The sequence below is a fragment of the Mauremys reevesii genome, unplaced genomic scaffold, assembly GCF_016161935.1.
Source record: "Mauremys reevesii isolate NIE-2019 unplaced genomic scaffold, ASM1616193v1 Contig57, whole genome shotgun sequence".
Classification (NCBI taxonomy): Eukaryota; Metazoa; Chordata; order Testudines; family Geoemydidae; genus Mauremys; species Mauremys reevesii.
In genome coordinates this window covers 25,799-43,481 of record NW_024100870.1, presented here as the reverse complement: position 1 = coordinate 43,481, position 17,683 = coordinate 25,799, and the positions used below count along the sequence as shown (strand labels likewise).

At 42.6% G+C, this 17,683-nt stretch overlaps 1 long non-coding RNA gene across 1 annotated transcript; it reads left to right on the top strand.

Moving 5' to 3' along the window:
- The first annotated feature begins 393 nt into the window (after window positions 1-393).
- On the top strand, window positions 394-15,892 carry LOC120394422. Its single transcript, XR_005592286.1, has 3 exons — window positions 394-491; window positions 1,499-1,624; window positions 15,766-15,892. It is a non-coding gene; the product is annotated as an uncharacterized LOC120394422 (long non-coding RNA).
- Window positions 15,893-17,683: the final 1,791 nt, after the last annotated feature.

The window sequence follows — 17,683 nt, the reverse complement described above, 5'->3', positions numbered from 1 at the left end:
AACAGTCTCCGAATGGCACATAGGCTGACATCTTCACAGATAACCCTGCAGGCAGCTCTTAGTATAGAACATATCATGTCTCCTGTTCTTTCTTAATCTCTTGACTGTTGTATTGCTGAATGTCTGGGTTCCTCTCATAAATCCTGTTCTTCAATATCCTTTTCTAGGTACCTGAAAGATTCATTAAGCCACTATTTTCAATGGGGTTTCCCGTTCAATATTGGAGTCAGCAATGATTTAGCTCCTCTACTCTTCCCTGTTTTCCTTATAGCATTGTCCCTAAATTGCTGTGCTTATTGATACATTATTATTATCGGGAATTCACTACTAATATTTTGTTGTTTCTATTTTATTTAGGATGAAGGCTCCATCGAGGGCCAGACCTGATATCCGCAGCAAATTTAATGCATCCTCTGGCCCCTCACTGCCTTCTTTATGCCCAGTGAAGGCTCCTTATATGCCACAAAGGCATATCAAGCCTCATTCAGCAGGTAATTCTGGGATCAGCTTCCTATTCACCTGAGTATCCAGCACTTCGAGGAGCCGAACTCTCACCATTCGGAAAGTGTGGATGCAGCAGTCATTGAAAAACACTTCCACAGCCAGAGATCTCTGTCCTGCCTAGACCCCAGTCAAGTCTGGGTTTAAAATACTCTGGGAGGGCTCAGGCCCTCAGCATTGGACCCACTTTCCAAGTGATGAGGCTCCTCTTCAAAGAGGAGAAAGAAGGGAGTCAGGGACAGAAAATGAAGTACTCGCATCTTTAGGTTGATGACAGTTTCACTGTCTGTATTTCACTGTAGACTGTAGGGTAGGCTCAAGGTGAGGAAGACCACTACTATGTTGTCAGGGTCTTTATAAAGCCGTTTCTACTGTCCAGTCCGGGGAAAGAGCAACTGACAGTTCCTTTGAGGAGCCCAACAATCACTTGTAAGGAGAATATTCCTTAAGATTCAATGCCTCTGAGTAACATCGTACCTCCTCCCTGATGAGATGGAGTTTTCTCCCTTTGTGACCAAAAGCAACAATAGCTCACAGATGTTAAGGTCAGAAGGGATCATCGTGATCATCTAGTCTGACCTCATGCACATTGCAGGCCACAGAACTGCAGCAACCCACTCCTGTAATAGACCCCTAATCTCTGACTGAGTTATTAAGGTCTGATGGAACAAAGCACCTGCTGTGATAGCTGTAGGCCATAGAGGGGTTAGGCAGCCATTAGAGAGAAACACCGGTGAGCGTCTTGCCCAATTACGTGATATGAGACTTTTGGGATACTTAGGAGACCGGTTTCCAAAATAGGCTTTGATATTTCTTCTAGTTAATAAAATACAGCTTTCATTTGAAAATGGAAGGAAATTGGATTAACAGTGATCTTACTGGGAGGTGGGATCGTGTGGTGTTGTTAACATGGATCATATCATATGGGAAAGCAGAAGATACAGGAGGGAATTGCTCTCCAGATGCTAATATTTGCTTTCCGTTCATTTTATTTTAGGATGAGTGCTCCCTCCTGGGCCACTTCAAGACGTGACCATCCTTTTCCTGCCCCCGATCTCTCAGAGGCTCAGATCTACAGGCATTACAGAGCTCTACTGGAACAGAGTGGACCTTCTGCCAGAGAGTGAGCATTAGGGTTCTTTGCCTGTGTGCACATGGAGAGGGAGGGCAAGTGGGTAGATGTACATATACATACAGGGTTTTGAGTGCTGACATGGAATACGGTTGCCACCTTTCTAAAAAATGCACTCACAAGACAAATTCTCTGCAGTTATTTTAAGAAAGGTGTGGTTTGTCTGACCACCAACAGGCCCCAACCATTCTTCTTCCTCTTAACATCTTCTTGCAATGCAAACAGTCCTTTTCCTCCCTCCCAACCTCATCCTGCTACTATCTGTGTAGTGATAGTCCCATTCTCTCCTATCCCTTTCCTTCGCCGAGTGGGAAATGTCTTTTTTTATTATATCATTTGTGCAATGCTTCGATGACTCAGTCATTGCTATGGCAAACAAGTTAACTGCCAATGTCTGGAGTTGGATCTGCCCCGCTCCTTACTATCCTGAATAACTAAGAACTGAAAAGGAGAGTTAGGTGGAGGAGTTCAGTCTCCAGCATTATTATTTAGTATTACAATTGAAGTCAACCTCCTGTGTAGTTCCTTGAGTACAATTGGCTGTATTCAGTGATGCAGAGGATTAAAAGACCAGAAGGATTATCCCAATGATTTACACTCTGTTTGGAAATGGTGCATATGCAAAGGCTTTACAAAACGATTCAACAATTTCTCTCACACCACCAGCAGGGGAACCGATAGACTACATCATCCGCATTAGCATGGAGAGTAAAGATTCAAGAAACAAGTTATGTTGTTAGAACTCTATTCTGCCCCAAGAAGAGATGATGTTTCTACCTCCATGCCTAATGGATCACACAAGGGAGGTTTATTCTTCCCCACTGAACACTGGTTAGAAGTTTAGTCTCCCTGGCAAGACACTGATTGGAGGTTTATTCTCTCCCAAGGGATATGGAATAGGATTTTCCATTAGAGATAGTACCACAACTGTAGAAGCTCCCACAGTATCTAGCAATGCAGCGTATGAGCAGCAGGAAATGCTTCGGCGTGGTTACTAATGTGATTTCATTCAATCAGGACCTCAAGTTCATTACCTTGTGAGCCAAAGTGTCAGGTAGCATGTGAGACTTCTCCTGTACTTCAGTTGCATGAATGTCCAGTATGCTGCAACCATGCTCTCATTAAATAGGAGGGCTGCCCTGAAGTGTCAGTGAAGAGGAAATCAACTCCATCCTTGGCATAAAGGCTGAGCCTGGAGTTCTACATAAAACAGACAGACCCAAGTCTTATTGTCTCCTGAAGATGCCCATGAGTGAAACAGAGAGGTCAATGCCCCAAATGCACAGCTCTGCTCTCTCTTTGGACCATCAAGGAGTAACACCAAGAGCCACAATGCAGAGGGGAGGACTCTAGAACTGCCTGGGGCAGTTTCAACAAAAATGGTAGCATCCAAGAAACAACTGTGGAATCAATAAATATCTGCTGGGGAAGATTACAGGATTGTCTGTGAGCTTGTAGCTACAGGCCAGGGAGGGTGGAGGGGAGCTGTGATCACCCCGAATTTGCACAGAGTCAGAGGGAGCCCCTAAAGGGACAATGTGGCCAGTGAGCTCTAGATGATGAGGAGCAGAAATAAAAACATGTCAACTCTTAAATGTGATGTGGACTTTCCATGACTCACACCCTCCCATGCCTCACTTTATCTCATTGAATGGTGAGGTTCTGAAAGAAGAATGGAGAGGGCTGGGAATTGGTCAGCAGCACCATGTGAGAATGAAAGAATTGCCGTTAATTTTACAGACACCCCAGCTTGGTCCACTCTTAATGTCAAGTCCCTCTGAAGGACAAGCTTTTGAGCTGAAACCATGTCCCCCGATCTCCTCAATTCGGTAGCAACTGTCTTCCCCATCTAATGGATGCCTTCTCTCTTTTATCAGCAACTCTGCACACCCAAATAGCAGCCATATTTCTTCCTCTGCTTACAGAGAGTCAGGAGGTAAGTGATTTCTACAGTTCTCTAGGGGAGGATTGAACTGGATGAGGCTCATTCACCTGCACATCTACCAATGTGATAAATGTCATCATGGGCCAGCAATGTCCCTCTGCCATGTACATTGGCCAACCCGGACAGCCTCTACGGAAAAGAAGAAATGGACACAAACCAGACATCAAGCATTATAACATTCAGAAACCAGTCGGAGAACTCTTCAGTCTCCCTGGTCACTCGATTACAGACCTAAAAGTCGCAATCTTACAACAATAAAACTTAAAAACAGACTCCAACCAGAGGCTGCTGAATTGGAATTAATTTGCCAAATGGACACCATTACATTAGGCTTAAATAAAAACTGGGAGTGTATGAGTCATTACATAAAGTTTTGATTACCACTACAAAAAGTTTTTCTCTCTCCTGCTGGTAATAGCTCATCTTAAGTGATCACTGTCATTATAGTGTGTATGGTAACACCCATTGTTTCAGGTTCTCTGTCTTTATATATCTATATCTATCTTCCTACTGTATTTCCACTACATGCATGCGATGAAGTGGACTGTGGTCCACGAAAGCTTATGTTCAAATAAGTTTGTTAGTGTCTAAGGTACCACCAGTACTCCTGTTCTTTTTGCGAATATAGACTAATATGGCTGCTACTCTGCAACCTGTCATTATGCAAGGCACTGAATTTAGCCGTATGGAGTGGAAATCCATCAACTTCATAAAAACTCGCACAGATACAGACAGACATCATCTTTCTTTCCAAATGCAAACGGATGGACATCATATCAAAAGGACTGAAGGTAAAAAATCCATTACAATCGACATATCACACAGACTATGCTGACAGATTGTGCCACACACTCTCAAAGAGACTGCGGAACCACCTGACCATCATCCTATACAGCAAACAGGGAAAGATTAAGAATGAACTCTCCAAACTGGATACTCTCATCAAAAACCAACCTTCCACACAAACTTCCTCGTGGCTGGACTTTACAAAAACTAGTGAAGCCATTTACAACACATACTTCGCTCCTCTACGTAGGAAAAGGATACTCAACTAGCTAAACACCACAAGGGGACACAACAGTGGATCCTTTACCCACCCAGCAATATTGTTAATCTTTCCAGCTATTGTCTTAGCCCAGCAGAAGAGTCTGTCCTATCTTGGGGACTCTCCTTCTGACCCTCCACGCATTGTTTCATGTTCTCTGTGTATATATAGATAGATAGATAGATAGATATCTTCCTCCTGTATTTTCCCCTGCATGCATCCCATGAAGTAGGCTGTAGCCCACAAAAGCTTATGCTCAAATAAATTTGTTACTCTAAGGTGCCACAAGTTCTCCTGTTCTTTTTGAGGATAACTGCAGTGAATCAATCTCTGCACTAGGAATGCTGTAAGATGCTTCTCTCTGCTAGGACAGAAAACTCGGCTTTGCTAAAACTGTTCTCAGTAACCACACTGCAGTGAGTAGCCTGTCCTCACGGAGCCAACAGTTCACTTCCTTGAGCACCCCCAACTTAGGTCATAACCACACTGCACATACTCCTCTCCTCCTTCCCCAGCCACCTGTACAGTTTGCCCTCTGTCTATTCCAAGTTCTGGAACGGAAGTAAGTTATCTTGTCAGCAAACACCCCCCCCCCCACCATCTTAACAGGGTGGCATTGTCTGATGCTCAAACTCATGCTGCAGCATTTTCAGTGCAGGGTGTCCTATCTGATCGAGATATCCGCTGTCAGGGTCAGGGTATAAGTACTTCTTGTCAGAAGCCTTCCAATGCTCCCTGAAACAGCAGGTGGCTATGAGGAGGGTTTTCCTCACTCTGTTCTCCTGTTTTAAAATGTGAAGGAAACATTCAAGAACAGCAGTGCTGTTACAAGACTCGCTCTTCCAGAGACACCTCCTCATGACAGGGCCCAGCACTGCAGCAACTTCAGCCCATCTCCTCCTTCACACTCTGGTTGTCTAGGATGGGGACTCGGCCCTCCAGCCAGGTCACATTCAATTCCATCCCCTTTCTGAGGTAACCAAAGTCCAAACCAAATGATATAGCCCACAAATCAAAAGAAATAAGCAAGATCTTCTACCCCACCTGGGCCCGTCATTAGTTCCACTAGCCACATTAACAGAACATAAGCTCTACCATTCTTGAGCTCAAGTCTCTACAAACGTTTCACCGCCAGCTACCCCTCCCATGTTCCACAGTTTTTCCCGCTCTTTTCATAGACTGCTGAGTCATCAGAGGCCCAGCTCCCCCTGAGTCACTGACCCTCAGGACCTCTTCCCTGGAGTCCTTCCCCTTTGTCTGCCTTTTCTTGGGCTAGCACCTGCTCCCCCATCTGTCTGGCTGTGGTCTGGCCTTTTACAGGAACTCCTCACTTAAAGTCATCCTGGTTAACGTTGTTTCAATGTTAAGTTGCTGATCAATTAGGCAACATGCTTGTTTAAAGTTGGGAAATGCTCCCTTGTAATGGCGTTCGCAGCCGCCTGTTTTGTCCCCTGCTTGCAGAAAGAGCAGCCCGTTGCAGCTAGCTGGTGGGGGCTTGGAACCAGAATGGACCAACAACCCGCCTATCAGCTCCCCACTCCCTTAATTTCCCTGTGCTGAAGCTGCCCAGGAGGCTATCAATTACAGGCTATCAATTGCAAGCAGTTCAGCTGTCCCTCCCGCCACTGCCACGTGCTGCTCCTGCCCTCTGCCTTGGAGCTGCTCCCAGAGACTCCTGCTTGCTGTATGGGGCGAGGGGGATAAAGAGGGGCACGTGTCAGGTGTCTCCCCTCCTCCCTGCTCCTGCACTCCACTTACCCCACCTTCCATAGAGCAGGGGGGACACATGGCTCTCTCTGCCCTCCCTCCTTTCCCGCTGCCTTGTAGAGTGTTGTGAGAGTTAACCCTTGTGGGCTCAGCCAATTGCTAATTCATCATTTAGCAGGAAGGGAAATATCCAACCCTCTGACTCCTCCACCTCAACCAAGCTTCACAGTCATCATCACTATGTACCAGTAGTAAATTCTTTGTTTAAAACTTATACTGCGGGTGTGCGTCTGTGTGTGTGTATATATAATGTCTTTTGTCTGCTGAAAAAAACATTTCCCTGGAATTTAACCTCCTCCGTTACATCAATTCTTATGGGGAAATTGCATTTGCTTAACATCATTTTCCAGGTTTGGCAACAATAAAAAAGTTTAATGATTCATATGCCATGATGAATAAAACTGTATCTAAAATACAGAGGCAAGGGTGGCCACCCTCAAGAAAAAAACTTGAGAAGGTATCCATAGAAACCTTCTCTGACAGTGGTTTTCAGGCAAAAGGTGACCAGTAAGAGAGATAAAGGAAAATGAAGGCATCAGTGTTGTCCCCTATCAAACTAGACAGCAAAAAGCTTTGGCCCTATTGTGGAGATTAGCTTGGAAGAGACCATTGCACTATTAGGTTGCCAAGTTCCTCCAAGAGCTAGCTGACTGAGAGGAAGCTGAATTTACAGCTTCTTTACCCTTTAAGGAAGAGGTCCCCAAACTGGGGGCCATGCCTCCATAGGGGGCACGGTGGAATGTTTGGGGGGACACAATGGGGCCCAGGCCAGCTCCCACAGGGGGCTTTGAGGGAACGTCACTCAGCTCCAGCCCGACCCCAGCCACGAACCCAGCTCCTGGCCCCACATCCAACCTCTCCCCCAGCACTCGCCCCCAAACGCAGCCTGGGTGTGGCTCCGCACTCAACCCCAATCCTGGCCCCAGACACTTCCCGAGCTGCAGACACAGTTTCAGCCTCCTTACCTTTGTCCGCCTCCCTCTTCCCCCGACCCCCCACCTTCCCAGGAGTTGTGGCCTTACTCCCAGCCCCAGGGGGGTCGTGGCCAGGAGTAATGGCGGCACGTAAGGAGATAGCATAAGATAACACACTTAATCTCTGCAGGAGAACTCAAGCCTTAAAACAAATTATTATTTTTTATTATAAATGGAACCCTTCTGCCCCTCTGAGTTGGTAGCAACAAGGCCGGGTTCAGTATCCAGGGGTTCCATTTCAATAATGCAGTGAAAATGGGCTTGAGCCCCCACCCAGTGATCTGGGACAATTATATACCACCCCAACCCGGGTGCCTCTAGGAGGCAATACTTCCCCTCTCACAAGCACAGAGTCTGAGTGTAGCAAAATCCTTTTAATAAGGAGGGAAACTATGTGGCATCATGTTGGGGAAACAGTACAACAGGATTCAGAACACAAACCATGAGCAAAAGACCCACCTCCAAGTAAGTTTTGGCAGTGTCCTTTTCCCCTCAGGGTCTTAAGTCCAATCACCCCAATGTCCAACAAGCCAAAAGTCTTTGTCCCTGGTCAGTGCCGCCCCAGAGTCCAAAAGTTCATCTGCAGAGTTTTACCCCCCCGGCCTGGGTGAAAAGGAGGGGTGGGGCACACAAGGTGTTAAGAGGCACCTTACGTGGTCCGAGGCCAACTGCTCTGCCTCTCCATGGAGTTCTGCTACAGCCTTCACCACGAACGGCTCCGCTCCACCAGCCGATCCGCTCCTCCAGCCGTCCCGTGAGACACTCCAGTCGTCCCCGCAAACTGCTCCGCTCTGCTCACTGTTCCGTGGGCTGCTCTAATCCTCCTGCAAACTGCTCCGCTCTGCCAGCCACTTAGCAATATATCTTCAGGCTCCCCCACTAGTTAACACAGCACTCAGTGATCTCAGCTCAGTAATTTTAGCTCTTTTAGCAATTTCAGAATGTATTAGGGGAGCCCCAGTGCTGGTGCACCATTGTCCCAAAGTGAATTCAGCTGATTTATACTTCATTTAAATGCTTAAAAATTTAGAGAATAAAATAGGATTTTAAAATCAATAGTATCCTGACAAATTTGAAAATCGCTCCAAATAGACCATAGAAATAGTACATTTCTATCCCAATAATAAATAATAATTAACAATAATAATTAACGCAGTCGATAGAGCTGTGTCCCTGCATTGTAATCAGAACATTTTAGTAGCAATATTTACTTCGGTGGCATGTGCACACCCATCGCGGGCTGTGAGCAGCAGTTACAGAATTTTGTGGTTTAACCACGTCAGTATCTCTCTACTGCCACCGAGACAAGACATGCAATAGTGTCTTCACTCAATACTAAATAAAGGTAATGAAATAAAAAGAAAAATACTTAATCAAACCATCTGTCATGTTCCCCTATTACACATAATAAAATGTTAAAAACCTTTCCCCTCTTTCTTCTTCTTCTGACGGAGAGATATCAAGAGACAGGCATATGCCTGGGTTTCTCGATTCAAAAATACCCTTCTTGATGGAATTCCATTCCCATCAGGGACAGGCACGCTTGTCACACCCACACTCCCTGGGTAAGTCATGCATGCTGCAAAATACATTTGCTGCCCCAAAGCGTAGAGCACACATCTAATTCAAAAAGGAACGGAAAGAAAGAAAGAAAGAAAGAAAGAAAGACTTGAATCAAAAGTCTGTCTTCATAATGAAGAATAATGTGCTCAGTCCCCAACCCTAAGTCGAAGATCTTCTTCAAACAAGAGTCCCCGTGTAGGAAAACAATAGCCATTGTAATAAGTAATACTAGTTATATCTGTAGGATCAATTGAAAAAGAATTTTAAAAAACTTAAGAATGTGGAGATGAATCACTGAACCAACTTATTATGGACTGTACTCCCGGCCAATTGCAGATATTAAGATGGACGGTAATGGACGACCCTTGATAAATGTAACAATCTAGGATGGACTTGTGGTTACAAAAATGCTAATAAATACAGTAGCCGGTACTACAATAATCAATGCACTGAAATCTATGTGGCATTTATTTTGGCCTATCAACGTCTAGAGGCATACAACAGGCTTCAATGGAGCATCGGAGGTGATCTTGATTATGAAAAACAATTGAGCTACAAGTTGGAGCAGCAACCTTGTATGGGAGGGTTGGAATCATGGATAGAAAAGATTTGGGGTAATTGGCATAGACGTTTTACAGACCTTAAATGCCATGGTGGATTTGTAGAACAAAAAATTATGGGGAGTGATTGCTTAAACAGTTTATTAGAGAATTCTTTTTTATTATTTTTTGTATTGTATTAGCAGTTGATGCAGAACAGTTTAATGTTAATTATTTGTTTAATATATAAGACATAATCCTTATGAAAATCAATGTTTAGATTAAAAAGTTTCAGTGATTGGATGTGATTTTAACTTTATATTACCTGAAGCTGAATATAAGGAAGTTAAGGACCAAAAGTATCAAGTGTCAACCCAGTGCCACTGAGTATGGATATCAGTTGAGTTAAACAATTGCTAAATCATTCTCATTTGCAAAGATACTTGCAAAACACTCAGGAAAATGCATGTAAAATGATGATCTCTGTATATCACTCAACTGATGAAATTAAACAAATTGTGGAACAAGTCAAAAGATACAAAACACAATTGGTGAGAGGTATTTTTGGGATGCTCACCTACTGCCACTGGAATTTTAAATAAAATGCTGTCTGTATTGTATGGCTAATTGAAATATATTGTTTATGTAATATCTGTAATAATAATAATAATAATAATATGTTGGACCAGGAAAATTTTATTTAAATTCCAATTTGCCCAGAGAGGATTAGAAATTGAAAAGAGCCTGTTAAAAGCTCTAAAAATGGTTCAGGAAATGTTGGAAATTGAAGGCAAACCTGTTAAGAATACTTAAGGAACTGTAAACAAATGCATGTCCCTCTTTTTGTGTGAAAGTTGAAAAGAAAGCAACATAAGCAAACTTACATTTTCGGTAATGATTGTAAAAATGTGTTTATATAATAGCTTCCATTTAAGATTTAGTTACATAATGTTAAGTTACCATTTATAAGTGTTTGTGTAATGTCATTGTTAAAAGCTTGTGGCAATTGTCTCAGTTTTGGCAAACTGAAGACACCTGTTATAGAAATCAAAGCTGGTATACACACAAGGTTGTGATTACGAAAGAGTTACAATGTAGCATAAAAGGCCAACTGCCAGCAACAGTTCAGGAATCCAGAAAATGAGTCTGAGAGGGAGACAGGCATGCAGGGTGAGCCAGAAAGAGAAGCCATACAAAAGCTACTGCAAAGAGAGCGGAGCAGAGCTGACTGACCAGGAGCTGAACAGCAGCAGCGATTTGATTTTTAAAAGAAAGCAGTGTAGTTTAAGTGCTGTTCAATTTGTATTAAGGGATTTTGTCCCTTGTTTAGGATTTTTAGATCATATTGTAGTAGGGATTATTAGTTATTTAAATAAAAAAGATACTTTCTTTTAGAAAGAATACTGCCTGGGTCAATTACTTTATCGGAAAGTTATATCCGTGTCCTTTAGTGTTTCCTTAACAACTCTAGGAAACTTTTATCTTGGGAAGAAGAGACTAAGGGGGCAATAGGCAGATTATAGCAGTGCCCCAACATCCATTTTGGGAGTAACACTGCCTCTTCAAAAGCATGGTATTAATCGATGTTAGAGCTCACACTGCCTCATTGTCAACATAGGGTGTCCTGTCTGATAAAGATGTCAGCCGGTAGCCAAGCTCAGGGTACAGGGAAATGTTGGCTAAGCCTTGCAAATGGTCAAATACCGAAGGTAGTTTCTATGTTTTTGTCACACTGCCCCTTGTATATCAGTTTCAAAGAAATATTAAAAAGTGCCTACTTGCAAAAAGTTCCACCAAACAGAAAGGTCTAGAATATTACACATTCATTTTCTTTTTCTCTACACTTAGCCCATCATTTAATAAAACAACTCTTTCTCTGGTATCTCTGTTTCTTTCTACTGCTGGAGAATCTGCCTTCTTCATTCTACTCCTTCTCAACGTGCTGGTGAGAACCTGTAAGAAGGCATGAGCTTTGGAAGCTGTTCTCATCCTGTATTGTTTCCACTGCACTACAGCTGTGCAGCTCTGCAGTACGCTAGGAGAAGTTGGACCCTCAGCAAAGCACTTTATTCCCTTGGCTGTCCTCTTCTTGAGGTGCTAGTAGTCGTAGTAAAGCACAAAGAAGGAACACAAATACTGCAGCAGGAGGTCATTAGCCATCGTTTTGCAGAGTAACCATTCTTCAGTTATAAATCTGGCATGAGAGGAACGGGAATGGGGGGCATGCAGATCCTCAGGCCACGGTTCAGCTTCAAAGTGCCTCCCACACATGAGCTCATTAAACCTCACAACGTACCTCATAAACGCACCCATGAGAACTAAGACAAAGATTTATTCCACTGAAGAAGGAAATACCCACACGTGACCTCTTGAGAGGTTCAAGGTGGGAATACACAGGCTTCAGTTCTCTGAGGCAGAGCACAGGCTCCGCTCTATCTTCTCACCCACTGCAGGGCAGAGAAAGACTAGTGTAAAATTCAACTGTGCTTCAAAGAGCAGCACTCTGTTCACAGGAAAGTTGAATAAAGGAAACTACCAGGCCAACATGCTCTCCAAACGAGCATCCCTTTTGCTGCCTTCTTGACAAATAAGGACTCATTACCATGGTTCCTGAATCAGCCACTTGGAATGTTTACATTAACTCAGGTTTCCTGGCCAAATTCAAATGTGGATATTTACAAGCTACCTTCCTGAATTTCTGGAAAATTTAAATCTAATGCTTTTCTGCTCTTCTTTCCTACTCCTCCTACCTTCCCGTAACATGGGATATTTATTAAGAATCCACAGTGCCACACTTCACACCAAACAGGAAAAACAACTCCTAGGAGGGCGTCAGTAAGAATTTTTCCCTCCCTCTTCAACCTACTAAATCATCGTCATGCAGTCTACAAAGACACAGTTCAGTGATGGCTCCTTTATGGACATGATCATCAGGAATGCCCCACCTGGTGGGTAGGTCCATGCATCTTTCTAAAGCAGCTGACCAGACACTTCAAGGCCTGTACAAGAATCCCAGCTGTCTTCTCTGGGCTTACTTGGTTTGTCTGGATCTCTCGAATTTTCATTGACACCAAGCCCCACACGTGCCCTGGCCAGAGAACCCCATCACATTCCAGTGTCCTTCCCTGAGTGCTGGGAAGTGGAGTGAAGGACTTCCCAGCAGGCTGTTGCCCACCGTTACATGGGGAGAGGTGTGCATTCCAAATCACTGCCACAAGGAGAGTGAGACTGAAAACCTCCTGTCAGGTCCACCAGCTGGATTCATTAATAGATTGCTCACAGCAGGGGGGCTATCAGAAACCCTGTCAGCAAAATCTCCAGCCCCAACACATCCCAGTGACCAAAACAAATGCCATACACTCCCAAAAGAACTTGTCACCTGCAACCAAAATCCATTTTTATTTCCTCCCTTCCTCAAGTTATTTGCACTCCTTTACATGGCTAGGTCCTGGGCTACTTGCTACTCTTCACTGCTTCATCAGCCATCACAGCCTTGTCACCCACCCTCCATCAGCCAGAAGACAGACACTGTTGGAGGGAACATTCTGAGCCCAGCCACCTGCCAGGCTCAAATTCTCCATTCCCCATCAAGACTCAGGTGAGAGACAGGCAGTTCTTTGCCTCCACCCTCCCCAGGCTGCTGGATGGATCCACTCTGCACAGGGCTCAGGCAGCTTCCTTCTCTGGCTCCAGCCCGTGAAATGCATTCTGGGGTAACGTGAGGTGCTGCTGCCATAAATATGGGGCAGCAACTCTTGCTTCCCGGCACATTCCCTGCAGGAAGAAGAGAATGGAGGTTCTGTATGCTTTAAAGAGACAGACCTCTCCTTCAATACACAGAGGAGAATTTTAAAAAATAGACAAAGGCGTTGGCTGGCAGGGGCATCCCACGAGATTTCCCAGTAAACATATGGGACAGTCTGCTCCTGGATTAGTGGTGCACTGCAGCTTTTTACTCACAGTTTCATCTTCACAGAGTTAGCTATCGGTTCATTGCATTAGGGAGTGTTGTAGCCTCCCAACATCCAGTATTTCACCCAGGTTCCATTAGAAGGCAGATTACGAACAATTTTGTCAATTTAAAAACAAAACCCCCACACATTTTCAGTTTTTTTCAAGTTGGTAACTAGGATCAATTCTGAAAATTAAGTCTTTAACGTTTGCCTCCTTTGGAAATATTTTGCTAATTGTCTAATGTTTCCTTGTCTCCTTCCCTCTATTCAACACAATCCCCTAATATTACAAAGCTTTGTGTCTGGGTAACCTTGGAAACTGGCTTCTGTGATAGGAAACTGTTCAAGAAATTAACGTCATAAGAAACTCTGCATGTTTAATCTGGTTGAATAAAAGCTTTGTGGTTTTTCAAACCCAGAACTCAAAGGTGTTGTCAATCAGTGGATTTGGAAAATATCTGTAGGGCCCTCAGATCAGGTAGGTAGGAAAAGCAGCCAGGACCACACGATATTTACAGGCAACAGCCCTGGCTGGGGTGAACGCTTCTGAAAATTGCCCCTTCCCCGGCCCACCAATTAATTCGGCCCCCCCCCCCCCCGCATCTGATACCGATGACATTCTTCAGACTCCATTTTGTGTCCCAAGCTTCTATTTGGAATAAGCAAAAGTCAGTCCACCATTGGAAGCTGCAGGTCATATACAATTGTAAGCTGCAGGTCACATGATATTGCTGAGCGCATACATTACAAAAGTAGGCTAAAGGTTACAGCCGCTGAATGTAGGTAAAAAGGTCATAACCTGAATGAATCTAGGCTAAAGGTTACGAAAGTGGTAAACAATGATTGACAGATAATGGCCCACATGGGCTGACAGGCAGCTAGCCAACAGAATGTAAACAAGTAGGATGATATAGCAGATAACCAATGAAATGCTGAGTCTAAAAATAGATAGAGTTCCCAGGATAAAAGAAATGTTTACTATTTTTGTGGAAAACAGAGGTAGACCCGCCTGAGAAGCGATATCTGTATAACACATGGCAGATTTCTAACGGGACAGATAACAGTTTGGGTGTTTTTGTGGAAAACATAATTGTGGTCATGACGAGAACCAAAAACCACAATCCTTTAAGTGAGAGGATAGGAACTAGAGTTATAATCTGCATTCCCGCCATAGTCTCTGAGTTAGGTGTTTATAGCCAGTGGTGCTATCTGAATAGGGAGGCCACTTGCTCTCATCGAAGTGTCCCAGATATGATTCCCAGTATCCTGGAAGACAATATTTGGGATCAATGGATATAGAAGTTTAGTCCCCTTAAGTTCTTTTTATGAGATTCCAAATAGGGACAAAAGATTTAAAAGGATGATTTTTGTTAAAGAGCATAGGAAACTATGGTGTTATCAGTATTGATATTAAACAAAACCTCAATGTTACAACTGATTTAGTAAATAAAGGTTCTCTTGAAAGTTACACATTTTTACTAGTTGTGTATATTGTTACAATTGTTCTTTCATTATTTGTTTAAATAACAAACTATATTTAATAAAAGAAAGTTTTGGAAAAGAAGATGCGTAATGTTGTTTTAAAATGAGGAATGGGATACCAAAAATCCAATGTGAATTGATGAATAAGAGGAATGTAATTTACTTTTTACACTAGGAGGGGATAAAACCTTTGTTTATTTGGAAGACGGAAGTGTGTTTTCATGTTAGAAAACCTAGTGACATAAGAATTAAAACAGAAAATGTCATGTATAGGTACAGGTATGTACCTTGTATACTAACCAAAGCATTCAGAGAATAAAAGTGGGACAACAAGAATATAACGTGCCCCCTATTTAAAAAAAAAAAAAACCAAACAAAAAAAACGCAAGGCACAAACACAAAGAGCACAACCATTACAGCTCCAAAAGCATCTTGAGAAAATTTTTTGGGGATTGTTAAAAGATACTAGTTTAGTTAAGAAATATTACCCCAAATTAACAATCAATTGAAAGTGAAAGATATCAAATTAAAAATGAAAATGTATTCATTAGGCTAGACTAGGTAAAAAAAAAGAAGAAACTAATAAAATAGCCCTGAGAAATGTGATCAATATTAAAAAAGAGAATAAAACTAAATGGATCTTGCACCCACAAGAGTGACAGATAAAATAAAGCCAGTCCCACTATCTATCTATAGATAGATAGATAGAAAAAGGGGGCATCAAAATGGTTTCACGTCTCTCAACTAAAGTAATAGGAGGAAAATTCTGAAAAGAATTGCAAATATAACTGTGTACCTAGTTGTTAATTGAATGTTTGGACTCCCCAGAGAAGTGAGAAGATTTTTCTATTATTTCTTTTACAGGTAAAAGAAGAACACGCCAGGACCCAGAAGATACCAGATAAACCGTTGGGACTAGGTGATCCTAGTGTGCTGTTAAGGGGAAATTCGTATCCTAACTCAAAAAAATTAAATCGTGATTAATCGCAGTTTTAATCGCACTCGTAACAATAGAATACCAACTGAAATTTATTAAATATTTTGGATGTTTTCTACATTTTCAAATAGATTGATTTTGATTACAGCACGCGTTCTATTAATATTTTTATTACAAATATGTACCCTGTAAAACGAAAAGCAAAAGAAATGGCATTTCTCAATTCACCTCATACAAGTATTCTAGTGCAATCTCTGTCATGAAAGTGCACCTTACAGGTGTAGAGGCATGTTCCAAAAAATAACTGCACTCAAAAGTAAAACAATGTAAAACTTTAGAGCCGACACGTCCACACGGTCCTACTTCTTGTTCAGCCAATCCCTAAGACTAACAATTATTTTTACATTGAAAGGAGATAATGCTGCCCACTTCTTTTTTACAATGTCACCTGAAAGGGAGAACAGGCATTTGCATGGCACCATTGTAGCCAGTGTTGCAAGATAGTCACGTGCCAGATATCCAAAATATTTGTATGCCCCTTCATGTTTCAGCCACCATTCCAGAGGACATGGTTTCATTCTGATGACACTCCTTAAAAAGAGCTACAACAGTGCCATTTGCACGTTTAACTTTCATGATAAAGAGATTGTACTACAGTACTTGTAGGAGTACTTGTATGAGGTATTGAAAATTACTATTTCTTTTGGGTTTTACCATGCAAATATTTGTTAGAAAATATGAAAATATCAACTGAGCACTGCACACTTTGTATTCTACATTGTAACTGAAATCAATATATTTGAAAATGTAGAAAACATCCAACAATATTTCAATGAATGGTATTCTATTATTGTTCAACACCGCAATTAATCGCAACTAATTTTTAAAATTTCTTGACAGCCCTTCTTCCTAAACAAATGAAGGATCCCCAAACTGTTTGGCTTGCATTAGCCCCAAAGGACATAAAAACGTGCTTATTGTAGAGGCTTTGATTATAGATGTTTTATTATCGAAGCTTTTCATGTGTGTTTCTCTTGGGGCTAATGCAAGCCAAACATGTCCTAGCAATTAAATCCATTTCAGCTCCCAGCCCTACACACTGGAGTAACAAAAGACAATGCCATTGCCTCTCCTAGCAACCACACCCAATTCATCACCAAAACAGACAAAACTAATTCAACTTCCCCTCCCACAAAAAAAAAATCACTCCTAAAAAAAGCAACTCCTCCAACTCCCCCAAACTCACCGCAATCACAAAAAGGAAATTCACTCTCCCTCTTGTAGCCCATAGAACCAGCTTTAGCATTTATTTTCTTTGGCAGTAACACAAGAAACCTACAGGCCTCTAGCCTACAAGACACTGGCTGCAGCAGTTAGCATAAGGCTTGAAGCCTTCAAAGTCTGGCTCAGATAAATGGCTGAAGGATTGCCCTTAAGTCTGGGGGAACTGGGAACAGAGTTTGAAGGGAGAAGTCGGTCCATAACAAAACCAGCGACCCACACGAACATGAGCTAACACCAGCTTTTGGATATCTTAGGATAGAACATCTGCAGAAGTCTGACCAAAACAGTGCCATGGCAATGAATTGATGTCTTTACAAAAGCTGAGATCGTTAATAAACTAACCTAGAGGAGAAGGGCAACCCAACGTGAGCAGAGTGAGGACATTCAAATAAGGAAGAGGCACGAAACTCCCACTGAATATACATGGCACATAGTGGCATCAGCATAACATATGATCAAAGTTGTTACCCAGCCTGCCTGCAGGAGGAAAGAGAAATGTAGCCCTTGGGAGATACTAGGATGATAGCCACTGGTGATGATAAGGAAGGTGATGGCTAGCAT